Source organism: Haemaphysalis longicornis, unplaced genomic scaffold (assembly GCF_048455015.1).
Source record: "Haemaphysalis longicornis isolate Haplotype H1 unplaced genomic scaffold, Haemaphysalis longicornis Haplotype H1 scaffold_4, whole genome shotgun sequence".
Taxonomy (NCBI): Eukaryota; Metazoa; Arthropoda; class Arachnida; order Ixodida; family Ixodidae; genus Haemaphysalis; species Haemaphysalis longicornis.
Window position 1 is genome coordinate 99,549,403 of NW_027526361.1, and position 13,108 is coordinate 99,562,510.

General features: G+C 48.5%; 1 protein-coding gene across 1 annotated transcript in view; it reads left to right on the plus strand.

The window, feature by feature from the left end:
* The first annotated feature begins 8,034 nt into the window (after positions 1 to 8,034).
* LOC144179161 (synaptic vesicle glycoprotein 2C-like) overlaps positions 8,035 to 13,108 on the plus strand; it is a 283,464-nt gene continuing 278,390 nt past the window's right edge. The window contains exon 1 of the mRNA XM_077707402.1: positions 8,035 to 8,106. The gene's annotated coding sequence lies outside the window, so the exon portion shown is untranslated. The remainder of the gene's footprint in view (positions 8,107 to 13,108) is intronic.

Here is a 13,108-nt window from a genome sequence, read left to right on the forward strand (position 1 = left end):
AGAACTCACCGAGGAAAGCTATTGGCGACACCGTGTTTACCATGGGCTTTGAGGGTTGCAGGCGCTGTGGGGAGACAAAAAAGAATCCCAGGCTATCTCCAATAATGTGGAACCTGGGGAGGGGCGAAGCATGCAGTGTATTCTCGCAGTGTGCATGCAGTGTGCATTCTTGGCGCCTTGACGTTTTTGCCCACGGATATGAAACCGTAGGGGGGGGTACGGGTATTCAGTTTTGCTGTAGAAGTATCTTGTCTTTGAAGCACGAACCTCTAGCGCGAGGCGTAAACGAGTGTCCCGGTGTTCTTTTAGTACGCGTTACAAAACGTTTCAGCGCGAGGCATAAACGTGTGTCCTGATGTTTTAGCACCGTGACTACATGAGGCGACGATTACGACGACGACGACAGGAGACGCCAACAGCCCCAGCACTTAAGGGGCGTCGCCCCTAAAAGCGCTCGGAGTCACGCTCCATTGGTCCAGGAGGAAGAATAGAAAAGTTTCGCGCACCGGAGAAAACGTCACGTCATCCTAACCGTGACTGCCGTCCAAAACGTGTAGCGCCTTCCATTCTTACAGGGGCCATGAAGACAAAATGCAAGTTGGGTAAATCGAGAAGACTGTTCAGTCCCGATAAAAAATGATGCCGATTTTATCGGAAACTTAGAAGAAATAATGGCGATATTAAACAGATGAAGCAATGGCGACTCCCCGGTCACTTCCTGCCGATTTCACTATGACGTCACAAAATCTTGCTTGGTCTATTGGCGGCCACTGACCTAAGCTACTGCCAGAGAACATCATTGGGTGATTGCAGTTGCGCTTGTGGTTTCTGTTTTATTGTATAATTTGGCTATAACCTGCAGTTAACGTTGATGACTGTAAAGATGTCGACGGTTCCGCACAGAATCGGGAAGGCCGTTCACCCGGGCAGGATGGCAACCAGACCTCCGGGAATTTCTCGCGGCGCACGGAAACCGGGAGGGACACGCGTGAGCCGCTCGCACGTGGGAATGCGTGACTCATCGCAGGCAGTGGTGTCGGCTGCCCGCGGCAACCCGTTCAGGAGGCCAAGGGACCTCGTCCCGCCGGCCTGTCCGCACCCTTCATTTTCCGAGAAACACGCAGCCGATGAGGGCGACGGCCTGGTGGGGAATGCGAGGGGGACAGGTCAAAGAGTACCCCACGGGGGGAGAGGGGTATTTTCGTCTTGTATATTTCTGTGCGCTCTTGCCACATAGAGGGAGCGAGTGTACGTGTCCATCATATTGGTGGTGTGTCATGATTGGATGTTTTCTGCATGTGGGCTGGACTCTCCGTGTTCTAAAAACGGAGCGCGAGAGTCCGGCCGGCCGTTCTGATTTACGGTGCGGTGCGTGCACCATCGGCTTTGCCGAGGAAGTCAGTCCCAATGTTTTCCGCTTTTGACTGTAATGTACAAATGTAAATAAGTGTACATAAATATTCCTTGCGTTACTTCAACTTCGTCTTCGAGGCCCCATTTGTCTGCAATGAGGAGATCGGCTACCCGGAAGACCGCAAAGCCACCCCAACCTCCAGTTGGCGTGCGAGGCGGAACTCCAACCAACAATTACTATGACTATGATTTCAATGGTCGCCGATATTGCGTCACTTCCTCCCTTATTACGTATCTATAGCGCAACATTTCAAAATTTTCAGTATTGAGGAGTTTGTTTGTTTAGAAAAGGGTATCGGTGCTTTGCTTCAGGTGAGTGGTTTACCAAAGGCTATTTATTTCAAACTGGCCAAAGATGTATTACGTGCGGATCACTTCAAAGGCCCGGCTTGTCGCCGTAGCTTGTACGGGGTCACGCTATCTCGCCACCGTAGTCACGCGGCGTCGCGCACTCGAACAGAGGCTTAGCAAAGATCACCGCTTCCCCTGGTGGGAATCGAACCTGGGTCCCTCGGGTTGCGAAGACGACGTTAATCCCATTGTGCCACAGAGATTACGTTACTCAGATGAAAAGTGTTGGGGTGATCTTCGCGCTGCGCCGCTGCCATGGATGCTGCCGTTACTAGGCCGCAAATAAGTACGCAGTAATATAATAAAATAAGGAAGAAATCATGCATTTAACGCATTAATTAACCCAAAATAATGTAAATTGAATCCAGTATCTCTTTAGAGACCCTTGCAGGCGCTGGCCGCCCTCTTTTGACTACTTTTGATGTGAACACCAGGCCGATACTGAAACCAGTCAAGAGAGAATGCCACAGCCTCTTCGGTGAATCACGGCTCCGCACTTGACAGTGCTCACGTAAACTGCAACTGCTGTAATTTCTAGCCTTCACGGCCTTTAACCATTGGTCCCAGCAATAGGATGTTCTGTCAATGCCGTCAGTTATTACCCGGCGTGAATATAAGATATGGCGCGAAACACCATTGAGCTGTTGTCAGCCGTAGCTCTTATTCGCGAATGAATTTCTCTATATTAAAGACAACACTCCTTGTTGGTGTAATTCGCAAAAATTTTACTCCGGATTTCAGCGCACTCTAAAAATTCCTAGGTGTTCCAAATTAATCCGGAGCCCTCCACTACGGCGCGCCTCATCGCCTTTGTAGCGTCGGCGCGTTAGACATAATAATAATAATAATAAAATTATCTGTGTGCATCTGCAACGTCCTCAAAACTTAAGTTTCGGATCCGCTCCTCAGTTTGCATCAGGAAACAAAAGGCCAGTGTTGTCATACAACCGCCAAAGAAGTCGGTCTTGAAAACTACGGCATAATGAAACCGAAGTCAATGTCCCGCTTGCAAATTTTATGTCACGAGCGAGCTGATCAAGTAATAAAAAAATGGTCACCATCCCGCCATGCGAAAGTGGATGTCCAGCAAAGCTGTTGTAAATCACTACATTTGATGATGGAGGAGAGTATGAAATATTTCTCGTCGTCTCGGCTTGCGCTCGGCTAGTGGCACTGGATGAGGGTACAAAGTATCGGCATTATTTTCTCTTATTCCGTGCCGCCGCCATGAGCATTGCTCAGTTCGCATTACGTGACATTTGTTTACACTGCGACGGCCCATGGGCGCCGCCATTTTGTAATTTATGCATTTTAGTCGGCCAACTCTGGTAGGCTTAGCCAGTCCTTCCTGCTCTGCGGCTGTGCGCGGCTGGCGTCATTCCGAAAGCAAATCAAAGATAATGCGTGTAATGGCATTTCAGCAGCACAAGTGTCCCCAAAGATGCCGTTTTTCTTCATCTTCGGCAGTGTTGTTAACTAATGGCCCAAAATGGCTACCGTTGCAGACTTGCGTGCCTCAGTGGAGGCACCCTAATCTATTGACACTACGCTCGGCTTCTCTGGCGGTGAATGTTGGGTCCTGCCTAGCCTGACCAATGCGCTCAGCGTCTTGGGCATGAAATTCTCTATTTAGTGACACTAGTCCTGCAGCCTGCAAAAAGGAACACATAGTGGGAGGGTCCAATTGTTCACAGGCGCCTTATCATCAATAACGCGGTTTCGGTGCTTGTTTTGTGGTTTCCTCAAACGAATTCTGAGCTCAACGCTGCATGCCTGATTAGCCTGACGCATTCTCGCGGCGACTTAAGCCTTGGCGCCTTGGCGTTTTTGCCGACGGAGATGAAACCATTGGGGGGTAGAGGTATAAAGCTTTTCTGTAAAAAGAATTCAGGGAAGCTTGCACTACCCGCAAAACGAATGGCAGAGCTCTTGTAGGTGAACATTGTCGGACACATCATTAAGTTTTAGTATAATTGTCTGTTTGCACAGTTGCGGTGCTAGCAATCGTCGTCATATGCATCAGAGTTCGTCGTCGTCTTCGTGGCGAGGGGTGGATGAAAAGTCATCCTCAACATTGCAGACTTCCACCGGCTCTTCACCTCGAGGCAGCGGTGACGGTATCTGCAAGTCGTCCCGGGAAGGAATGGCACACTCGTAGCCATGTCTCCAATTATCCATAATGGATTCGAGAGAATGCGGCGGCCGCGGTGACCTCTCCCAAGGAGGCTGTCTTGTCCTCTTTGCATTAGCGCTGTAGTATTCTTTTACATGCGCGATAGTGGTTGACAACATAGCTGGAGATTTCTTTTTTCTTTTTTGCTAAAGCCCCTGTGCCCACCGGGGACGTGGTGGTCGCCGCGAGGCACGCGCTCGCGAGCGCTCGGCGATTTCTCTCTCCTTGGGGGTTTTGACAATAGTTTTTCTTTTTTGCTAAAGCCACTGCGCGTGCCGGGGACGTGGCGGTTGCCGCGAGGCACTCGCTCGCGAGCGCTCAGTACTTTGCTTATTTTTTCCTGCAACGGCGGACTTACGGATTGTACAACAGCTCCGCTGTTAATATATTGCAGCGGCATCCCCTCAATATTGTGATGACGGGCTGCTAAGCAGTTACTGAGCATGTGCGCAGTGAATTGGTGCCGCTTGTTGTGGTTGGGCTACTCAGTCGCTGGTGACGACTTCAAACCCGAGGCCTTCGTGGTTGTTACCACCATGTTACAAACACCTGCGCAGGATCGAAAACAACTAACGCCCCTTCGTCTCCTGGTTGAAATGGTCAGCTTTCTCGTAAGGGATTCGTTCGCTGTCGTTGAGGTTGTAGGGGTTCACAGAGTTTTGGAGACGGGGCGCTGACCGTCAGTGTGACCAAATAAGCTTCTATTCAAATCCTAACTGCATCGACCTTTTCGGTATAGCGAAATCGGATCGACATTGGCTTCATAACGCGGTGGATCGTGGCTCAATTCCACCATGGGAACCATTTTTTTTTCTGGAGGCACTTGACGTGTCTTCGCTTATCATCACCATCGTTTTGTGAAACCTATTGTGTAAAGTTGGCTTTCTAGCAGTACATTGTTGTGACGGGATGGTCGCTTTCGGAGAGGCTTAGAAAGCTTCGCTTCAAAAAAGTGTACTCTAACTTTCACTGTTGTCCTGATGTCCCGTAAACGTCTGGTAAGGTCGCTATTGTCGTTATGGCTCAACTTTGTCGTTCTTGCTCAAGACATCAATACAAGCTTAATCTGAGCATTTAAGTTTTTCTCTTACCTTGTGCGTTAAGCCCCTCACCTATCTTTGTAAGCACTGTTCGTTTTTAAATGTCATTGCGGGAACAGGAAAAGTATCTTAGGAGGGCTGTAAATCCTGTAGCGAAGGCTTAAAGCTCGGTGGCCAAACTCGCAACGATTTTAAGCCCAAAGAACGACCGTGGCAGCCGAACACAATAACTCCTTCGAACGTGATCTGTCACGGAGGATTAAGGCCACGTGGGCGTCTTTCACTGCAACTGGGGCAGAGGATGTGGTTGCCTTAGGTGACCTTATTAAAGTCAATTTTCCGCCATCCACGTGCACGTCGCCTTGCGAGAATTCGCGGGTCCGAAAAGGTTGTTGGCGTCAAGATTTGCGTCAGCCACTCTAGATAAAAGGATCGCCTACGGATTTCGATTTGGGCCTTCGCGCGGTTTTTTTTGTTTATTTTCTTATCACTGGTGCTCTCGCGCTGTACCTTCCTATCCTCGTTGTCGCTTAAATCCGTTCCTGTTTAAAAACATGAATTTACTGCTGCGTGCTCGGAGATCAAAGAGGATGTCGGGCTGACCTCTCTGTACCACGTGGCGATATTTTGCCATCTGTTTCCTTGAAAACTTTTGTTTTTTCTTGAAATCATTTGCCACTTGCGGGGACATGTTAAGCTGGCATTCGCGCCTCTCGCTGCTAGAAACGCTCCCGTCAAAGTGCCCCGCTTACTCAACACCGCCGCGCCGTCGCATGTACGGGGAACACCGGAAAGCACAAAATAGATCTAGCCGGCTCGGCGCGTGGGCGACGGGGGAGCCCGAAAAGAGCAGCGAGCGTTTGTGACGGGGAAGCGGTGATTGAGTTGTGCACGCAATCGACACGCTTATGGCAACATTCTGCCGCGCCGACGCGGTGAGCCAGGAAGAAACGTAGGCGTGTCTAATACCCGCCCCTGGAAAAAGGGAAACACCAAGGGGGGAAACTGCGCAACGCTGGCTACCGTGCACGCCCGCACGCTCGCTCGACGTCCACACGACGTCGCTTTGAGACAGGAGACAGCGTTTGCGGTGCGAAGGCTATGGAACTTTATTACAGCTGAGGGATATGGAAGAATGTGATGCCTTGATCGTGTGGCTGGTGACGATGTTCATGAAGGTGTTTCAGCTGCAGCAAAATTGCGCGTAAGCAGGGAGAAATAGATACCCTAAACCCCCGTAATAACGAAGTCTTTCGTACAGGGTTCATTATAGGCGATGCTGAGCACGAGGTCGCGGGTTGGTTTCTCGGCCGCGGCGGCCGCTTTTCTGATGGAGGCGAAAAGCAAAAACGCCCGTGTGTACGAGATTTCGGCGCACGCTAAAGATCCCCAGGTGGTCAAAATTAATCCGGAGCCCTTCACTACGGCGCGCCTCATCGCCTTCGTTGCGTCGGCGCGTTAAACCCTACAATCAACAATCAATTATTATAGGCGACACTTCACTAAAAGCGGGTATGACTTACTCACTATGCACTACAGGAAAGGCCGGGCAACACTCCGAATAAAGCGGTTTCGTTGTGCACCAAAATTGGAAGTTGGGCGAGTTGGTACGTGTATGTTGGGAAATCGGGTAGACGTGTCAACACGCGCCTGCGGAAACATTTGAATAATCGAAAGGACACCTCTTCCCACTTCTCGGCGCACTGCCGAGCGTGTGGCTGCAACCCGAATTTCGATCAATGCAACATTTTGTTCACACATAAGGACCAACTGACATGAGAAGTTGTTGAAGCTTATCTATCAACAAGAGGCGAGCCAGATGTGCAAGCCAGCCTTCTCTGACGCTGTACGAGAGAGAAAAAAGCTTTTATATACGCCACCTAACTCTGTGAGCGGTTATCGGGCCTTTACGCGGTTTTATCAGAGGTTTCAAATTTTGTTTGTTTTCACCGTGTCAGATTGTACGTGTCGGCTGTAAATTCGTGTTTCTCGCGTTTTTTGTCGTTTTTTGCTGTTGTTTGTTTTTGTGAAAAACGTTTTTCGTGTCTGCAGTGGTGCCGAGTGAGGTATAGAAAGAGGCCCTGACGAAGCTGGGTACAGCGCCCCTCATGGCGATTGGTGCGTACCTTCCTCTTTGAGATTAACCCTGCACTGATTAAATCACCAGCCTGTCTTTTGATTCCCCTATGTCCAGGTGTCCTCTGCGTCGATCCCTTTTAGTGGAACGTGCCAATAGCCCATGTTCTTGTTTCGGCTTGCAACTAGCAGTGCTAATAACCTCGACTGTTATGCGCCTAATATGACGTGTAACAAATGTAATGTCGCCCGTGCTTGATTTTGCTTCTTCTTACCTTTGAGTGCAATGTCGGTCTGTCTAGTCTCTGCTCTGCTACGATACTTCTGTATCCTGCTTTATCTCATCTTGGAATGGGCCGCTACTGTGGTGGGCATGGCATTTATCCTAGCTCTCGTTTGCTCAACGCGGAGGAAGAGTTTGACGCGTCGGAAAGCAGCCAGTCGAGATTAGCAAACATTTTAATTATGCACCCGCCGAAAACGCAGCTTATTTGCATTTACAAATAGCCGTGGTAGTTAAACACAGATACGTACCCGCATGCACAATCAAGGCACTTTGCACGCTTTCCAGATGAATTCTGGGTATCTTTCGTATAGGACAGTCGACTTTCCACGAACCAGGCGTGCTAGCTCCGGGAGTTATGAACGCAAGTAGAAGGGATAATGAGGGGAAGGGGGTCACGTCGACCCTTGGGGAGTGCGGAGCCGTAAACTATACTAAAGTGCCGACGGCTCGGTTGCACTTCGACTGACCTCCAGGTCCGTCCCCGGCGACACCACACCTTCCCGGCACGACGCCCGTCCCCCCTTCGAAGCCGGCAAGCCCCAATCGATACTTTTTGCTGGTCCTGACCCGGGGGTTCCTTCGTCAGGGCCGAAGCCCGCCCGGCGTCTCGCCGGGGACGCCATCTGGAGCCCGGGCCCCGTCTGCAGCGCCTCGGGCTCGGGAGCGGCCGCCGCCGACGCTAACTCGCGCCGACGGGAGCGCTCAGTCGTCCCTCTAACATGGCGGCGTCGAGCTGCTCCTCTTCGTCCCGCTGCCCCCCGGCTCAGGTGAGTGAGTCACTCCGGCGTGGCGCGCTGGCGCTTTGGCGGCGACGTCGCTTAGCGGGAGCGCGTGCTGTGCTGCGCACTGTCACACCGATCGAAGCGCGGATGACGACAGACGAGCACGCCTGGCGTACTACGATAGACGCGCCGTTCACTTGGACACACGTCCGCCTCGCGTTATGTGCTCGACAGAGGGAAAAAAAAGAAAAGAGAGGAGTGTGCAAGGTGCATATAGTTTGCTCTGGTGTGAATATTTGGTTTTTGTGAGTGCGTTGAGCAGTAGTGTTACTGAAAGGCGTGTGCACGCACTTTTTAGAGGGCAACTTGAAAGTTTATTACGAATTTCCGTTTTCTCTGTGCTTTATTTGTTGCAACCAGGTGCATTCGCGTATGCTTTCGTCGCAAGAGGCGGGAGACACTTAGGTCGAATCCGCGTATAAGTTGACACAAACGAGGAGTGTTTCTGGGGATTTTTGAATTCAGAAGTGACTTTTGTTCCTGTTGTTTGAGAAGCTTAAGAGGTTATGATCAGCCAACGTGCAGTCACGAAATTCGCAGAACTGAGTCGCTGAGGGTAATATAATGTAAGCGGGGCCAACGATAAGTCATTTGCTGCAATGAGTCACTCGTTGCACATGTAATTGCGAAATTAATATATCCTAATCTTTAGGGCTCCTTACACGAGGCAAAAGAACATTTTCAAGTACCATCACAATAAAATACAAGTTTGGTTCATTGACAGAATGGCACGTCGGATTTAGAATAATAAAAAGTTTCACACAATTTTCAAACTTCTAAGCTACACAATAGCAAAACAGCTCAGGAATGACAATTAACTGGCCATTTGCTTGCAGTTCCCCTTTTGACGAGGACTAGTTCGTCATTGGCAGTAGCCACCAAATCCATTCCGTTTAATCCAGGCGCTTGGATGCTAGCATGAAATTCACTCACTGATCGCTCTGTTATTTGTAACTCACCGACGACTGCACTGATGAAGCTCAAAGGGGGAAATTTGAAACTTTCCGTACTATTTTTTTTTGTTTTGTTCGCATTTGGAAACAGGCTGTCCGGGGCAGAAAAGAGTTGAGCAAGTTATCAGAGACTTGTTATTTGTTATAAGACTAGAATTTATGGTGCATTCGCAGACCGTTCAGGTGTGAACCGGATACTGATGATCCCCCGCGTTTTGCAGCAGTCCTGTTTTGCGAAGCAAAATTTTTGAAACCGTTGTGAAGTCGCGCTTGGATAAACCTTTTTGAAAGCGATTCGTACCATGATTGTTCGCTTAGACTATGCTATAAAGTGACTGAGTTGAGCACACTTTAGACGACTAGTTACCTCGCAGGGTGAGTGCACAAAGTTTACGGGAATAACCGTTCGCTTTGCTCTTTCAAATAAATAAGCTTTATCAAATGAATACGTACTTGTTAAGCAGCTGTGGTTTGTGTTTTAATACGCTCATTAGAATGCACTAAACAATACTTGCCTTGCTAACAAGTCGCAATGACGTTCCGGAGTTTTATCTCACTGACTGCATTTGATAGCCATCCGTGCAGTTTTGAAGTGAACAATGAGACATCCTAATTCATCGGCTGAACGGGGTTCACGAAAACGGCGACAAAACCCATTCTAACGCGTTCCTAGAGAGATCGATCATGATTGTCTGCTACGGCAAAATTCTTACCATAACACATTTTGTTATGCTGATTAGCGCATGTGCACGGAAATTCACAATATCAAAATTGTGGTGATTTCGCATCTGCCGTAATTTTGGGCACCGTCAGGAACTGCAATGTCAGCTCGACTATTTTTGTGGAGCTAAATCGGTAGAGGCCTTCGTCCTGCAGCAGACATAAATATGAATACGACAAGAATGATGATGATGATGATGATGATGGTGGTGGTGGTGGTGATGATGACGTTCAACGCGATCGACGCCGCTTTCATCACTCGACTTCTCATCTTCCACTCTGACTCTTATTTTGTCCCCGTACGCCCACGTATGCTCGTTGCACGAGGGCTTGAAAAAAGATTTAAGGTAACTTGAGTATAGCGACAGCCCGTAAATAATTCGTCTCTTTTCAAGAGTTCGTGCAGGGATCTCGTCCAATTTTTTTAATTAGCCGCAATTCAAAAAGGCCACGTTAAATTCTCCAGCTTATAATGATGCAGGCTATTTTATGGAGACTACTGCTGCGAATTGCATTTCTTTTCAAAGTCATGTGCGAACAACTTCACGCTTTGAAGGTCGTGTTATCGCGGTCGCGCGCAACATTATACGAAGCTTATATGGTAGGGTTACAGGTATTTTCGACGTCTGAGAACAAAAAGCTCCGACACTCAACGTGCCTTAATTTGAAGCTCAATGAGTTCGAAAACGAACGTTTCGGTGTCTGTTCTTGCTACTGCCTCGTGGTCACCACCATAGTCGTACGCTGTTCAAAACGGGATTTGGACATTAGGATTACACGTCGCATCACTTGGATATGTATCTTGAATAGATTAGTCAATGATAAGTGCCATTTTCAAGACCGCAAATATGAATTTTACATGCCAACATTTTGTATCAGCACCTAGATATGCATATTGATAAGATTGGATATCAGTAGGCCCCGTTCTCGAGATCGCCAGAGTCAAAATAAAAGTGTGTGCGTGTATGTATATCTTTCCTAGAGATGTCCACTGTGAACACTAAAGAGTAATAAATTTTTTCACCCCTTATACCTAAATTCGATGTCTCCTCCATGTCGGGAGAAAATGGCCTTGCTGGTAATGCACCTTCAAAGAGTACAATGGCTCAGGATTTTTAGGGGCGAAGCCCTGTAGGGGTTGGGGTTATTGGCATCTCTTCTCGTCGTCGTAATCGTCGTTTCATGTAGTCACGGTACTAAAACCCCGGGACACTCGTTTACGCCTCGCGCTAGAACGTAACACGCACTAAAAAAGCACCGCGACACTCGTTTTCCAACGCCTCGCGCTGGAGCGCTTCGTAACGCGTACTAAAAAACACCGGGACACTCGTTTACGCCTCGCGCAAGCACGCTTCGTGCTTCAAAGACAAGAGACTTTTACAGCAAAGCTCTATACCTCTACCGCCCAACGGTTTCATCTCCGTTGTGAAAAACGCCAAGGCGCCAAGATTACACTTTTACACTGCATGCTGCGCCCCTCCCCAGGCTTCGCGTTAGTGGAGATGGCCCGGGATTTTTTTTTTGTTCCTGTCTTCAGTGTTGCGGTTTGCTACTTATACGTTTTGATTTGATAGTGTTGTAGCAGTGAAGGAAGGAGACAAGGGGAGTAACTTAGATAACATTTTTAGTGTGTTGTTTCAGGCCACGGTGTTGCTTAGGCATTATGAACTCTCTGTTGAAGAATTTTTTTAAAAAGAATAGGCTGATTACGGATACTCTGAATGTCTATCCTTCAAGGACAGACTTTCTCGATGTTCGAACTGCTTATGCAGCATTCTGAACAAGAGCAGGGCGGTCTGGGAAGCGGCAAGCGGAAACCACCCAAATGGCTGCTACGTAATAATACTGTTTTGGTGTTACGTGGAACAGAAGGAGAATTGGCAGACATCTAGTGATTGGTATTTATAGCTGGCAACAGCCTTTTCCGCATAGTTTTTAGTGGTAGGAAACATCTTCATTAGAAGAAACTTTTATATCGGGTCCGGGCCTGGGAGATAGTTCTTACACCTTTCCTACTTTAAAAATCCGGATAGGGGTTCAGAATACAGGACATGGGTGATTTGTGGTGTACTGTGTAGACAGAAGCACAAAACCCGTCGGTGTCATAACACTTACAGAAATAACTAACGGCCTCGAGAGTCGCGTTTCGATCCCAAGAAAGGCTTTCGCCACTGAGTTGAAAGGTATCTCCCGTACAAAGTCAGACTTTCGCCGCAATGTCGCGTCTCTGGGCTCGCTGACTGCGCACATATGCGACGGAGCGCGTTCGGGGCGACACGTTGTCAGGTAGCACACGGGCGGCTCTTGGTAGGTCGGCCTCGCTTCGCTGGCCCCTTTTCCTCCCTTTGTTCAGGATGTGTGGTGTAAGGGCGACACCGCGACTCGATCGGTAAAGGATTATCCTTCCCTTCTGTTGAGTCCGCTTCTTTGAAAGTGTCTCGCACTACCACGAAATTCATTAGGCAGAGAATGAATGAATGAATGAATGAATGAATGAATGAATGAATGAATGAATGAATGAATGAATGAATGAATGAATGAATGAATGAATGAATTTAATGCAGAGAGGAGTCTAATAAGCCCCGTGAGTAGGGGATGGAAAAGAAGATTGGGAAAGACGTCACAAATCAGTTGTAGCATGTACATGTAACTATGTAATATGTTCAGGTGTCATTATCAAAGTAGTTGTCTTTCGAGGTACCATTGAAGCAACACACACTTTGGTTTTCCCCTAAGGGCAGGGGGTGTCCGGCATAGTTCTTGAAGGCACATTATGGTTGATGGGGCAAGATGGAAGCGCACCGGCGTTCATTTGTGGCTGGGTAACTGGAAAGGCATTCGCTCAGCCGTTAAACTATTTTATAGAGACCAATTTTTTTACCAGAAAAAAAAATGTCCTTTAATGCTCCAACAGCCGCACTATTCGACGCAGTGAATGAGAATCGCGACGAAGCGAAATAGTTCGATGTGTACCCATTTTCCACATGCGTTGTTAATATAAGAGGCATGCGGCTGAAATAAGAAAGTCTACATACACTGCCGAAGGCACTTCAAGACGTGATTGAAAGGCAGCGTTTAGACCCGCCCGCTCTGCTGACCATTCTTAACTGCAACTAGACACAGGTGGCAGCTTCCGGCGTGAAAACGTCCAACTCAGTTTGGCGAGAGGAAGCGTCTTGGCACCGGCAGGAAGCAGGTTCCTGGAATTTCAGTCCGAAGTTTCGTTTAGCTAAGTAGCAGCTGTGGCTGCGCATAATGTTTACGGATATTATGTGCGCCTGCGCTGTTCGTACTTGTGATCTACTAAAAACAGG